This window comes from Athene cunicularia (assembly GCF_003259725.1).
Source record: "Athene cunicularia isolate RWA chromosome 9 unlocalized genomic scaffold, athCun1 chr9_part1, whole genome shotgun sequence".
NCBI classification, from domain to species: domain Eukaryota; kingdom Metazoa; phylum Chordata; class Aves; order Strigiformes; family Strigidae; genus Athene; species Athene cunicularia.
This window is the reverse complement of record NW_020799110.1, coordinates 3230460-3243812: the sequence shown is the minus strand read 5'-3', so window position 1 is coordinate 3243812 and position 13353 is coordinate 3230460.

The following is a 13353-nucleotide window of genomic DNA, read 5'->3' as shown; positions in this document are numbered from 1 at the left end:
GGGGGGGGGGGGGGGCATCCTCCAGGTTTTATATGATGGATTTGTTGTTTTGGGTTTCTTTTCTACATCCTGGTGAGCTTCATCTCAGCAGCCCAGAGGAAAAAACTTAATGGGCTGTTACAAAGCACAACCTCCAGACTGTCAAATACAGAAAACAACAGGGAATTGGAGGAAAGAAAAGTTACAAAAAAAAAAAAAAAACCCAAAAAAAACCAACACAAAGAACAAAAACGACAACAACAAAAAAATTGGCAACAAGAACTTGTACAACTCCCAGTCCTAGAGGGCTGATTCTGGAGGAGCTTCTGGTTCATCAGGCAAACCTGACTCAGAGAGGCACACTGATGGTTTGTTGTGGGGTTTTTCCAGCTGCTACATTGTTTATAATTAGCAAATTTTTCATGCATCAGAACAAGGGCCTGATCCTTCAGGCTGTAAACACCAGCTGACAGATCAAGAGAAGACAGTTTGCTACGGGAAATACCTACAAATAATACTGTATGCCCGTCCAATTTCTTCCTTTAAAAAAATATATATATATATCTAAGTTTATTAGAAACGCTGCTAGGGCACATAGAATTTTTGTGGTAGCAACAGATGGTCTGTTCCAACTTAAACCAGTAAACATTTCCCTAAACATCAGCGGCAAGAAGTTTGGCACTGTGGTATTCAGCAAGAAAAACTCCTCTGGGGTCAGCAACCACGGACCGAGCTTTGAAGCCTACAAAGCTGTAAGACTGATCAACCAGGACTTACAGTTGGCCTTGAGTAGTCTTATTTGACCACTCTGGGGATCTAAAGAAAGGAAATTGTACTGGGAAGGGAATTGATTCTTCTAGTTTGCACTATACCTAAGGTGCCTGAAGACTCCCAGTTGGGAAATGGGTGTAAAGAACAGTGTGGAAGAAAAATAAAAGCAGTGGTCTTACCACTATAGAGTGTTTCTCACGATAAAAAGACCCATCAAGACTGCTCTTCATCTTACTGCATCCACACAGGTTTTCTTCTGCACTGCACATCCTGTCTGTGTTTTTTTCTTGTTTACCCTTCACTGACCCTTCCCAATGCTGGATAACAACGGCACACTGCACCGCTCTGCCCTAGGCGCTCACTCACAGGTAATGTGGTTTACTATCAAACAACTGACCCACTCCCCTTGAGGTGATTAACAGCCAGAATAAGTCATCAGGACAGTACATTTCCGAAGACCTCATTATAGCAAGATTTTGAGCTCAAAACCAGGATGAATACAGAGGCAGCTGAAACCAGGAAAACAGAGCTCCGGGGGAGATGCTAAAGCCCCCTGCCACATCAGCCAGATACATCCTCCTTCTCAAGGTCCCTTCTTACAATTCCCTTCAACCAAAGAAAAGCAAAGTCTGGTGGGAAGCCACCCTGAAGCTCAAGGCACAGCTTGGAACCATCCTTCCCACAGAAGTGCTTCCCAAAGCCCAAGAGAAAGCAAAGACCCAGCTCCCACCCTGACAGGGCACAGCCTGTGCTCCCAGGTAGGCAGGAGGCTGCTGGGGCTCATGTCACAGTGTAGCTCCTAGGTATATAGAGGGCCACTGCAACCATGCTAAATCTATCAACCATGGGCAAATCACCCCTCCTACAGCAGCTAAATGTGAGTAACGCACCAGGGGAGCCAAACCAGCCTCAAGCTCCTGTTTGGTAAAAGGTTTATCACAACTCAGACTCCTTACCTTGAAAGCAACTGCTCCATTCCCAGAAACAGGTCGGCAGCAACACCCAAACCTCCTGCAAGCATCAACCCGGAGACTCCACACCAACACCAAACAGCTGCACTTTGCCTTGCACTCCTTCCTCCCTGCCTTTCCTGACAAATCTTCTCCCCAGAACACCCTCTCTTCCCAAAGTGCTCTGCTAGCAGCAGCTGTTTCTGCTCTGCAGCATGGTCACAGCTGAGAGAGATAATGTAGATGAGTTTCCTCCAGCAGCAGGGACTTGCAGGCACGGACCTGCTTGCAGCTCTGAGAGGGTCAGGGAGCAAGCGCCACCCCACATCGCTCCTGACACTCTGCAGGGTGTACTTAAAAATAAATGCATTGACTCTAACTTGAGTAATAGTAAACAGAGCATTGCACCTCACTAGGTTTTTCCAGGAGCTTAACAGCTGTAAGAGTAGTTGAGGTCAGTTAAAGGTTTATTAGGCAGGTAAGTGTTACAACTCCATCATAAAACTGGAGAGCACAGACGTAGAAAAGTAATTTTTAGCCCTATTTTTCAGCGTTTCCTTTTGTCTGACAAGTGGCTCAGTCTTTACATCTTATTGCCTAAAATCATCCACGTGACGAGTAAAGGATGCTTGGGAAGTCGAAGAACTGAAACTAAGAAGCCATTTCTGAAAGAGCGGTTGCACGTGATTTGCCAAAGGCCACACGGTGCGTCAGGCACGAGAGAGCACGGGTCACCTCCGTTCACAGCCCTCTGCTTTAATGCTTATCCTGCACCTCGCTGATGGGCAGGTGGTTTACCCAAAGAACGTGGTTTAACCCCAAATGTGGTTACGTTTAGATGCTGTATCTTTACCCAGAGTTACGGCAGGCAGACCTAGAGCTGACAAAGTAAGGTGGCCTCACTGTCTTCCTCTTGCTGATTTCAACATCATGGGGTTTTTTCAGTAAGATCTTTAGCATTTAGTAAGATTTTGAGCATTTTATTATAGTGTGTATTTAATTTTTTCATGTAATATAAATAGGATACCGACAAAGTCCGGGGAATTATCAAGCAAACACAGCAATGTTTCAAAATCTACAGATTAAAACCAATTTATTCCATTAAAGAATCTGTCTCAGTTGAAGCTAAAACTCTTCTCAGATGTCAGTGGTTCAACTGGGCCAAAGTTTATTCCATTCTTTCTTGATTTGACTGGTTTTAGCACTTTCCTTCAATTCACACACATTTTTTAAGAGCATAGTTGACCACAGCTCTGATTAGTGGAACCACTGTAAAAAAAATATTCTCTAGAAGGATTTGACACATTATAATAAGCTGTGGGCTTTTCACATTTAGGTCAATAAAGAATATGATCATCACCAAGAGTGACTTAAGGGGCTATTACTAAGATGAAGAAGTTCAGCTGTAGAGATCAGTTCTGCCTCAGCAGAAAGACTGAACATTATGACAAAGAAAGTATTGGCAGCTTTACGACCATAATTAATTTCTAAAAGTACCCTTTCCGAGAGGAATATTAGTGTGTTTGAACCTGATACTTCACAGCTAATTCCCATTTCAGGAGTGCTGGGCAGCTGCTGAAAGACACATTTGCCTTTGGATAACCTGAATAGCGAAGGGAGCAACCACAAGGAATAAAATAATAAGGTCTGAACCATAATGGTGAAGGATAACCATGCACTGCCTAAAGACAAACCAGACAAAGCTGAAGACCAGCAAAGACCAAATTCTTAGTAGACATGAATAATATGTGGGTTATTTTTAACAAATTTCCTGCCAGAATTCTATATAATATGAAATCATACAATCTGTTTTGTAAATACACCAGTAACAACTTTCATGTGGCTCGATATTCTGTTAAGTAGATGGTAAGTAGGGATTAGATTTTTTGTTGTTGTTGTTGTTGTTCCAGTTTTGGTGAATGAGAAGGGCTATGGAATTCTCACAGAAACTTTAGTACATTTAAAATATTTAGCACTAAGTCACGAAGACACCAGCTTTGCTCTGGAAACCACATAGCTGTGCACTGAAACATTGTACCTAACCTAAAAAATGAGTGAAAAAAATGGTAATATACTTAATTCAACATAATCCATTTAACTGTGTGTAGCTCTAACTCCAGAAGTGAAGCGAAAGACAGAGGCATATAGCTATAGCTCATTTTGATTTATACTTATATAGAATTTTGCCTTTTTTTCTCCATATAGCTGCATAGAATTTACTTAATTAACCAGAAGAGTCCATTTGGGACGTTAAGTCTTGTAGTTGGTGACACCAAGACCAAGAGAGAGTGACTTAGCTACTCTGAAAACAAGTTAAAGCAAAGCTAAAATTTCTGAATGCACAAATTTCAGTTCAGCTTGCTGGTCCTTCACCTTTTCCCATCATCCAGCATCCCATCAGCGGGAGCTTTCCACGTGCCCTCGAGACGACTGACATCCAGTCCAAAAGAAATGCTGGAAAGAAGGTATGTGGCATTTGAAAAGGAAAGAGCAGATTTGGGCAATTTTCACGTCACCAGACAACTTCTCTGGTTTGGGACTATTACAGGACTTTGACATATAAATTGTGAACTAACGGATGGGAATGAATATCTAATACTTTACGGTGTCCAGCATCCGGGGAAAGGCACGGCACCGCAAGACTCACTACCCACATCTCGAGTTACTCCGTTTAATAGTTATTTGACCACGTACATCTAGTTATCACCACCACCGGAGGAATATCTCAACCACAAAACTGGTTGGAAGGTTCAGTGTGTCACTTTGTCTTGTCACGATACCCACGCAAGGTACGCATTGGAATTTCAGACAGCAGAAAGCTCTCCCGTCCATGGCCTTGCTGACCTGATAAGAAAAACCCAAGACCATCCTAATGTAGATTATTTATACACAGCGGCTCATTTTTGTGAATTTATTTGGCAACAGAAATGCTAAACTACTTTTAAAGCAACATAGCAGATAAAACAATGCTGAAAATGGACCATAATCATCATCACCTGTTTTTTTTTTTTATATTTTTTCCTGTGTGTTTTATGATCCATATTTTTAACTCATTTTTTTTTATTTTTTGGAAGTGTGATTGCCATTCAATTTACACTGGTTTATATTAGCTTTAGAACATCTCACTGCAGATTTCTATTATGAGTTGAGTTCATTCCATCCACGCAGCATCATTTCTTCTTGGGACTCTTCATTTGGCTGTTTGTTGATGTGCTACTAACAGCTATTTTATGTTCTGATAACTAGACTCTAAAAGAAACATGATCCTGTGTTTAGGTAAATAAATGCTCCTGAGAAAAATTAATGTAGGATTTTGAAGGGTAGGAGGTTTTTTTACTATTTTTTCTCTCCCTCCTTGACTTTTGCTCTATTACAGCATGTTTTTAAAATTTAATTATTTACTTTCCTTTCCTTATACTGACCTGACATTTGTCTTCCTGACTGACACTTCTGTTCAGCCTCACACCAGATGTTTTCTCCTCTGTGGCTAACATGTCTCATTTACTGAGGTCCCCAGTTTCAAACCATCGCCAAATACATAATCACATAGTTGCTTCCTTAAATAACACCATTGTGGGGGAAAAGAAAAAAAATATACAAATTTACCCTTATAAACACAGTTTTTCATGGAGGGCATGTGGAGTCTGTTGTACAATATGTGACCTAAGCTCCTGCCTACAGATTGCAAAGGTCTGGTGGTCGCTTGTTAGTCACCCACAAACTGGAAGGGCTGATTTCTCTCCCAGACCCAGGGGTAGACAGCAGCTGTTGGTAGCTTTTGACTGAGCCTGAGTTGTACGTGGTGTTTTACCTCCCCTCGTCCACCCTCTTTCAGATCCTTCCTTTTTCATTGTCATGCAGGGAAGTCAAACTCCTGTGCTGTGAAATTGCAAACTGTTTCCATGGAGATGATTAATATGTTCATAAATCCACAATAATTCATTCACTGCAGGACCACAGAGGATGAAACATTGGTTGTGAAAAGAAGAAAATGCCTTTAAAAGCAGATTTTTTTTCCTCTTAATAATAATCCAAAGGAAAAAAAAATAAAAGCAAGTGAAAGACGAATGGACATGTATTTTACATTATTATTTCTCTTGGATGGTGTGTTGTCCCAACAAGTGTCCTCAGATAGTTTTGGTTGGCAGACTTGGAAAATACTAAATACCTAGTCATCAAACCATTCAACATCTAAAAGGAGAGACAAGCTTGTTCGATAATAACTAAGGCATGTAGATAGTGTGTTATTGTTACTTATATAGTTCGATCACGTGATGGGCACTTTCAGGCAGGTAGTATACAATAAGAATCGTTCAAGGTCAGTATTGTGTCTTAACAGCACAGGTATGACAAGAATCATCTGCTATATTATGAAACCGCAGTATCTCAGAGGATAACAAGTGGCAGCTCTTGGCAAACACTGACTTTTGATGGACACCAGCGTAGACAATCCTATCCTCAGCCAATATTGAGCTTTTGTAGAGAATTTGATGGAAACTGGAGCAGCTGTCTATCATTTTGAACAGTTCTATTTTTAAATTGAGTCACAGTTTTACTTCAGACTCAAACACAAATGCATATAAAAAATTAAATGTATCGAATTTTCACTGTATTTGACCCAAAATTAATAAAAAATGGAATGTGTAGGAAGCCGATGGTCATATTAGCCCATAGTCATTAAAGAGGAAAGAAGAGTGTTCCATAATGCCTCTGAGAGCTTTCACACAAGCTATAGCTTTTACACTGCATCTCCCATTAGTGACTATTTTTGTAACCAAGGCTGTGTTTATAAAGTCCATCCTGGGATGCGACAGACAAGCAGAGCTTTTCCACTTTCTCAATAGAGCCCTCTTAGCTAATGTCAGGGTTGTAAAGACTCACTTCAAAGCAGACAAGAAGAGATGAAGGGCTAGATGTGGAAGACGAAAAGACTCATTCTGGTCTAGACTCTCCAAAGAAGCAGAAGCAATTAATTTTAATGAGATTAATTAAAAGTCATTTGAAATTTGAGACTTTGCAATGCATTCTATCGCCCTGATTCATCATGACCGGTTCCCTCTTTTTAACCCTGGTTGATCTCAGTGATTTCAAGCGCTGTGGCAAAGATGCAGAACTTTTGACTAAAACTGCAGAAAACAAAGTCATTCGAGCGTCTGAATTTCTAGACGACAAACAGCATCACAGTATGACCTCACACAGGTCCATTTTCCTCCCTGGGTCTGCAAAAACAAGTTGTGGTGCCTCGCCATGGAGGGTTCAATGGAAACACTCCATTTAGGCCACTATAAGGAAAATCCCATTCCCTAGCAGGAGAAAAGACCATCACCAACACCTCAGATCTTCTGGATCCAGCCGCCAAATCCTTCTGCTTTTTCCAGGTTTGAAAGATTTTTGGAAACGTCTGGTCCCAAGTTTACAAACTAGGGCCCACAGAGGAGAGCTATGAGAAAGATGGTAAGGATTCTGTCGGTATGTTGGTTGTTTGGGTTTTTTTTTACATTATAATCTATGGTGCTGGAAGTGTAAGGAGTGGTTGACAAAGCCTACAGAAAGTCTGGCATTCAACTTCTACAGAAATTTTCAAACAGGAGGAACTTCTACAGAAATCTTCAAATAACACTGACATTACTACAGATAGCTGCAGCAGCGTATGATTTCACTCCCATTTGAGCAAACGGAGATTTTTACAAAGGTAAAAGCAGTCTGGAGGTGTAGGTGCCCTTACTCTAGTAGCATATATATAAATATTTTGCTACTGTACGGGCAATGTCATCAAACTGAAACATATTCCTATTTGAAACTTTCATCTCTCATTCAATTAAGTCATTTCATGAGAGCTCAAGGCCCACAGGTAGCAGAGTTTGCAAACTTCTTCCTAGCACTGAAAGCAGATTTTTTTTTATTTCCGAAACTGTTTTAATGTTTCTAAAGAGTGTTTGTAGAACTGACATACCTGTTAGCACATACTGCAGAGATTCAGGGAATAGCTGGCGAAGAGAGGAATAAATTCAATAGCACCTCAAAGTCAGAGAGGGAAACAGATGCGCTGGCTCCTGTGCTCATCCTGCTGCAGTGGACCAGGGCCAGGGAGACTCCTGCTCCGCCCGCGTGTGTTCAACCGTGAGGTTTGGATCAATCCCCAAAGCACAACTGCTGCTCCTGGCTGGCTGATAAAAGGAAAAATCCAACCCCTGGGCACCAGATGCAGCTAAACACTGCGACGGGTAACCCATCTGCAGAGCACGGTGTGCAGGCTGTGCCACTTGTCTCACTTTGGGAGCAGGGAGCAGCCTGGAAACAGGAGTTTACAAAATGCGGATCAAAGGGATTTGCACCTGTGCCACGCTGATTTATGAGCATCCCCTATCTACTGTACATACAGGCAAAGGCAGGTTCCGGATGCACAGTACTCGGAATTAAGGTCCAGTGGAGGCAATTTATGAAATACTATAAATTCTTCTTATTATTACACTTTTTAATTTCTCCACCTAGAACTTTACCCTTAGTTCAGCCTGTCAAATTCCTTATTTTAGGTTTTCCTATACCTGAAGGTACAGGAAACCTGCTCTTTATCCTGGGGTCACGTTCCATTTGGGTGTGACACTGGGCAGTGAGGACATATTCATTATTAACCAGCATTTATTAAGAAACATCAAAACTGCCCATGACCTTTTAATACCCAGCTTGTGAATGACTCCGGGAAGTTCCTTATCTCCAGACCTCGTATGTAGGGCAGCAGCTCAGCTACAGGACAGGACAGATAACACAGCCACGGGCAGCCTGAGCTCTAATCACAAATGGAGATCCGATTTTTGGCGGTGCTCACCTGCTGCGGGCCCAGGAGCACGTAACTACCTTGATGAGAGTTCAAGGTATCCAGGTAGCAGAGAGAGCTTGCACCAAGCAAACTGCTTCCTAACCCTGAAAGCAGATTTTTCTATTTCCAAATCTGTTCTAATGTTCCTTTATAGCCGTCGTAGCTCTGACATACAGCTGCTTGTTAACATGTACTGCAGAGGTTCAAGGTGGTGGACAGCTGGAATAGCACTGAATTAATAGAAATAAGTGCTAGTTCTGCCAGTAATTGTTTTCAGGTTTGGACCTGGTTTATCTGTTGTTGTGAGGAAAAGAAATGCAGGACTTTGGAGCTGCTGAAATCAGGCGCTAGCAGCTAACTGAAGTAGTCAAGCTTTGAAAAATATTGTCCTAGGCTGGATTATTTCTTAATTTTCCAGCTCTGTGTTTTCCTCAGTGAGCTGGGACTCCAGCTCCTGGGATGTTTTGTAACTCAAAGTCTTCATTTTATATTTAAATGGCACTCTCGTAGTACCAAGTGACGTCTGGTAACTGTCCTTCTTACTGGGCAGGTTTTCTAACAACTCCTGGTCCTGCCTAAATCTGCCTTCTATCGCTGATTATTTTTTTTTTGTTGGTTTGGGGCGGGTTTTGCCATGCTTTTATTAAAGATCAGCACACAGACAACAAAAAAATTCAGCTTTAATGGCATGAAGAGTTTGGCTTTACCGAAGAAAGACAAGGATGCTGTTTAACCTTTCCAGAAAAAAAAAAAAAAAAAAAAAAAAAAAAAAAAAAAAAAAAAAAAAAAAAGGGTATCTGATTCAGTGCTCTGCCTTTAGCTTGAAAGAAAACAAGATTTGGTTTAAAAGCCTCAAAACAGGTTAATTTCTGCTGCAATAGTGTATTATTCATTCATTGATCAACAAATCAGTTTACCCTCATTACTTTCCTAACCCGTTTCTAGGCTTCATCCAGACTCCATCGACCTTAATGAGGTGTAAGAAATTTTCAGGATGCAACAATTTTCAATTTTCTACAAGGTGCTATATCCACACAATATTTATATATAACAGGTTCTTCCTCCTTTGGCAAGAGCCAATAAATATCCCTAACAACCAGAAGGTTCTCCGCTTTCCACATCCCAAGGAAAGCCAGAAAGAATGGTCTGGCTTGGCTTCAGAGGACTCGGGAGGAAAATCTTCCCCTGAACTTTCAGCCCCACAGCTAAGGGTGAGACAGACTCCAGCCCTGAGCTCAGAGGAAACTTCATTCAATAATTTCAGACCATTAGATACTCTCAAAAGACCTAGATGTATAAAATCCCAACTTCCCCCAAAGCTGCACGTGATCAGAGGGAAGCAGAAAATGTCATTTCCAGCCCATAGTGGTTATTAACCCAGAGTTGGGCACAAAAAAAGGTTTCCAGATGGTCTTTTCTGAAGGTCTCTCTGCACGAGGTTTGTGTGGATTGTACAGGGCTGAATTCCCTGCTTAAGTTTCTCAGTAAATCGTAATAAAACCCATAAGGGAAAATAGAGCAAGTCTTAAAGTATATTTTTTTTAAAATAAATAAATCAATAAATCTAATTCAAAGTCGTTTCCTACCTCCTTTCTAGTCCCATTTCATTTAGGTAGATGGTATCTGTGAGCCTCCTGCAAAGTACTTTTAGCAATGTACAAAACGAAATTCCTACTTTTCTATTAGTATGTTCAGTATTTTGTGAGCTGTGGAGAATCTGTTATCGAGAGAGAGAGAAATTTAGGTCTAATTACCTCCACCAAGAGGAAAATGGGCCCCTAGAGGTATAAACCAAAGTGAACAGCGAATACATTTATTATAACGTATCATCCAATAATATCACCAGCACAATGAGATTTGGTGCTGTGATGACATAATGTAATTTCAAACAGATGCCTGAATGACTAGAAAAGGCGGTTCTGATGGAACGACACAGCAGCTTTTAACACATATTTACTGATAGGGACAAACCGTCTGGGTATTAAACAAGGATGTCGTAGTCTGCTGCTTCTTACATATTTTATTTATAGACCCACCAATTGGCCAGTTAAACCACACGATCTGTCTTAGAAATGTGGGCAGTTTAATAAAACTGCTGTTCTCTCATCGTTCGTTTTGCTCACTGAAATTCCTGGAATTGCACAAAGGTCCCTTCAGCTCACCAAATCGGTCACTTCGTGATTGATTATGACAATGACTGCATACTGCTCACCTAAAAATCCCAGAGAAAATAATTATTATTCATTTTTAAGATTTAATTCCCCCCCCCCCTTAAGTACTATTGCCTAACGTGTTTTAAAAATAGCTAATTTTAGTAATGGAAGGACTTATGATATCCTGCCTAAAGACTGATAATGAAATATGCTCAATGCTCACAAGTTCCACAGAGACCAAGGGGAGTTAAGGGTGTCTGTCAGTGCTAGATCAGAGGCCTGGGTCTGATGTAGTAATTGTCCTCTCTGATGGCTTTTAAAAGAATAAATGAGACCACACCAAAAAAAAAAAAAAAAAAAAAAAAAAAAAAAAAAAGACGATCTTTTTAATCAATGTTTCTCAAGTTTTAATGCAGTTGTGCATACTCTCCCTTCTGTACCTATAACGAAGACAATGAAGACGCTATTTAACAGTAGCAGCACTTACTGTACCTCCAGGAGCGATTGAGGTCCCACAGCTACTGCAGAGGATTAAATTAAATCAAAGGGAAAGATTGACGATCAAATTGTAAAACAAATCCATTCTGCTGCCAGAAGCAGTGAGAGGACCATGATTACCCGGAGTGGGTTTCTAGTTTGTGCTACCAGCCCCAAAACTTTATAGTCTAATCTTAGACATGGAGGGGGTTTTTTTCTGTAAAAATTCCCAGCAACTGCGTTACTCTGCAAAAGATGGATGAGTTGCCTGTATCAAATTTCTGGGAAAAATTGGGCCTGTAAAAATCATGCATTTAATTTTATGTTGTTTTTTTTTTTTTTTTTTTTTTTTTTTTTTTTCTACAAACCTTTACAGAATAGTTGGATTGGCCTAAAATCAGCAGCTGGAACAGAAAGCCAGAATAGCATATGGGGGGGTTGAACTGGGTCTCAAAGACTCCAGGCCAGCCTAGAACTAAAATGATGGCTACATCATGCACTACCTCAAATGGCTACAGAGAAAAGACATTCACATAAATCTTCTGGATGTGATTTATTATTATTTGAAGGCTTTATTCAGGTTGGCAAAGCCACCCTTTGTAGAAAATTATATATTGGATTCCTCATCAGAATAAGTTACACAACATTCTGTGCCTGCCTGGGATTCCTAAAAAGAATCCTAAATATTGATAAAGAATGTCAATATCTGAGAATACAAGAAGATTTGAAATTTAGTTTCATGTTTGGGGGATTTGAACTTATCTCCGTGTTGCATAGTGTATTCGTCTTTACTGTTATGCCTCACAAACATCCAATTTCCAGTCGTACTGTTAATAATGGGAACTACAGCAAGAGAGATGAGGCAAGAATTTAGTATCTTCACTAAGTCTGCCTAAGACTGTGTGAATCAATAAAAGTGGGTATAAATCTGGTTTTATAGAAAATATAGAGTATATGATACATAGAACTGAAATAAAATAATATAAGGTATAAATCTGGGACAATATTGTTGAATAAAAGTGAGCTTGGGATACTCAAAATATTTTATTTACGTTTAGTAAAAAATGTTGCAATGGAAGAGAAGCAAAGTGAAGCAAAGCTCAAGAAAATGAGACACTCTCAAGGCAAAAATATTGGGGAAAAAAAAAATCAATTAGTACTATCCATGCCATTCATAGCATTAATAAATGCTTATCACCAGATTATATTTCCTGTTTGCACCATCCTTACTTCATTACTACTAATTAGAAATAATTATGGCTGATATGTGAAACACTTAATTAAAAGATATATCTCCTATTGTCAAGTCTCTGCACTGCGAGTGCAGCACTGTCAGGACTTCACTGCTATCACTGGAGCTTCTGCAAGAGTTAACAACATCCTGTGTCTTTTCTCATTATGAGCGGGAGTTTTATCAATCAGGAAGAAATCTAAGTCTTCCCCTAAAGAAATCAACACTCTGAGAGAAGAACTGATGTGCTCTAACCCTGGCTCCTGGGATATCAAGATACAGAGAGTTGCTCGAACATCCTCCTCTCCATCCAGCAGTCTCCTCTTCCATTCGAAGTCTTCAACCCTGTTCAAGCAAATTTGATAGAGTAGATGTTATTGCTTTCATCCAGGTTTCACGACACTTAGTGTTCGGCGAGAGGAAAGGCATCAGCACCTGAAAGTACATCAGCATCCTTCCTCCTGAAGGCTCTTCCACTTGGGCTGAGGTCACAGGAGCATGGCTCGCACCCAGTGGCAGCAATCACATACAGAAGGCTCTTGCCCACGTTGCCTTGGCAAAACGGATTACTGATTGTGTTTGCCAAATACTAGTATTTCTAAGACGGATTGGAAATATTCACAAGTATTTTTAAAAAATATATATTGTTGCCTGATTGCGCAGCCCAAGAGAGCCAGTCTGACTAAGGAGAGAGGCATTTTGGAAATCTCCACAGTCCCCCTGTGAGGACAGGCTGGGAGAGTTGGGGGGTTCAGCTGGAGGAAGAGAAGGCTCCGGGGAGACCTTAGAGCGGCCCCCCAGGGCTGAAAGGGGCTGCGGGAAAGAGGGGAGGGACAGGACGAGGGGGACAGTTATAAACTGACAGAGGGGAGATGTAGATGAGATCTAAGGCAGAAATTCCTCCCTGTGAGGGGGGTGAGGCCCTGGCACAGGCTGCCCAGAGAAGCTGTGGCTGCCCCCTCCCTGGAAGGGCTC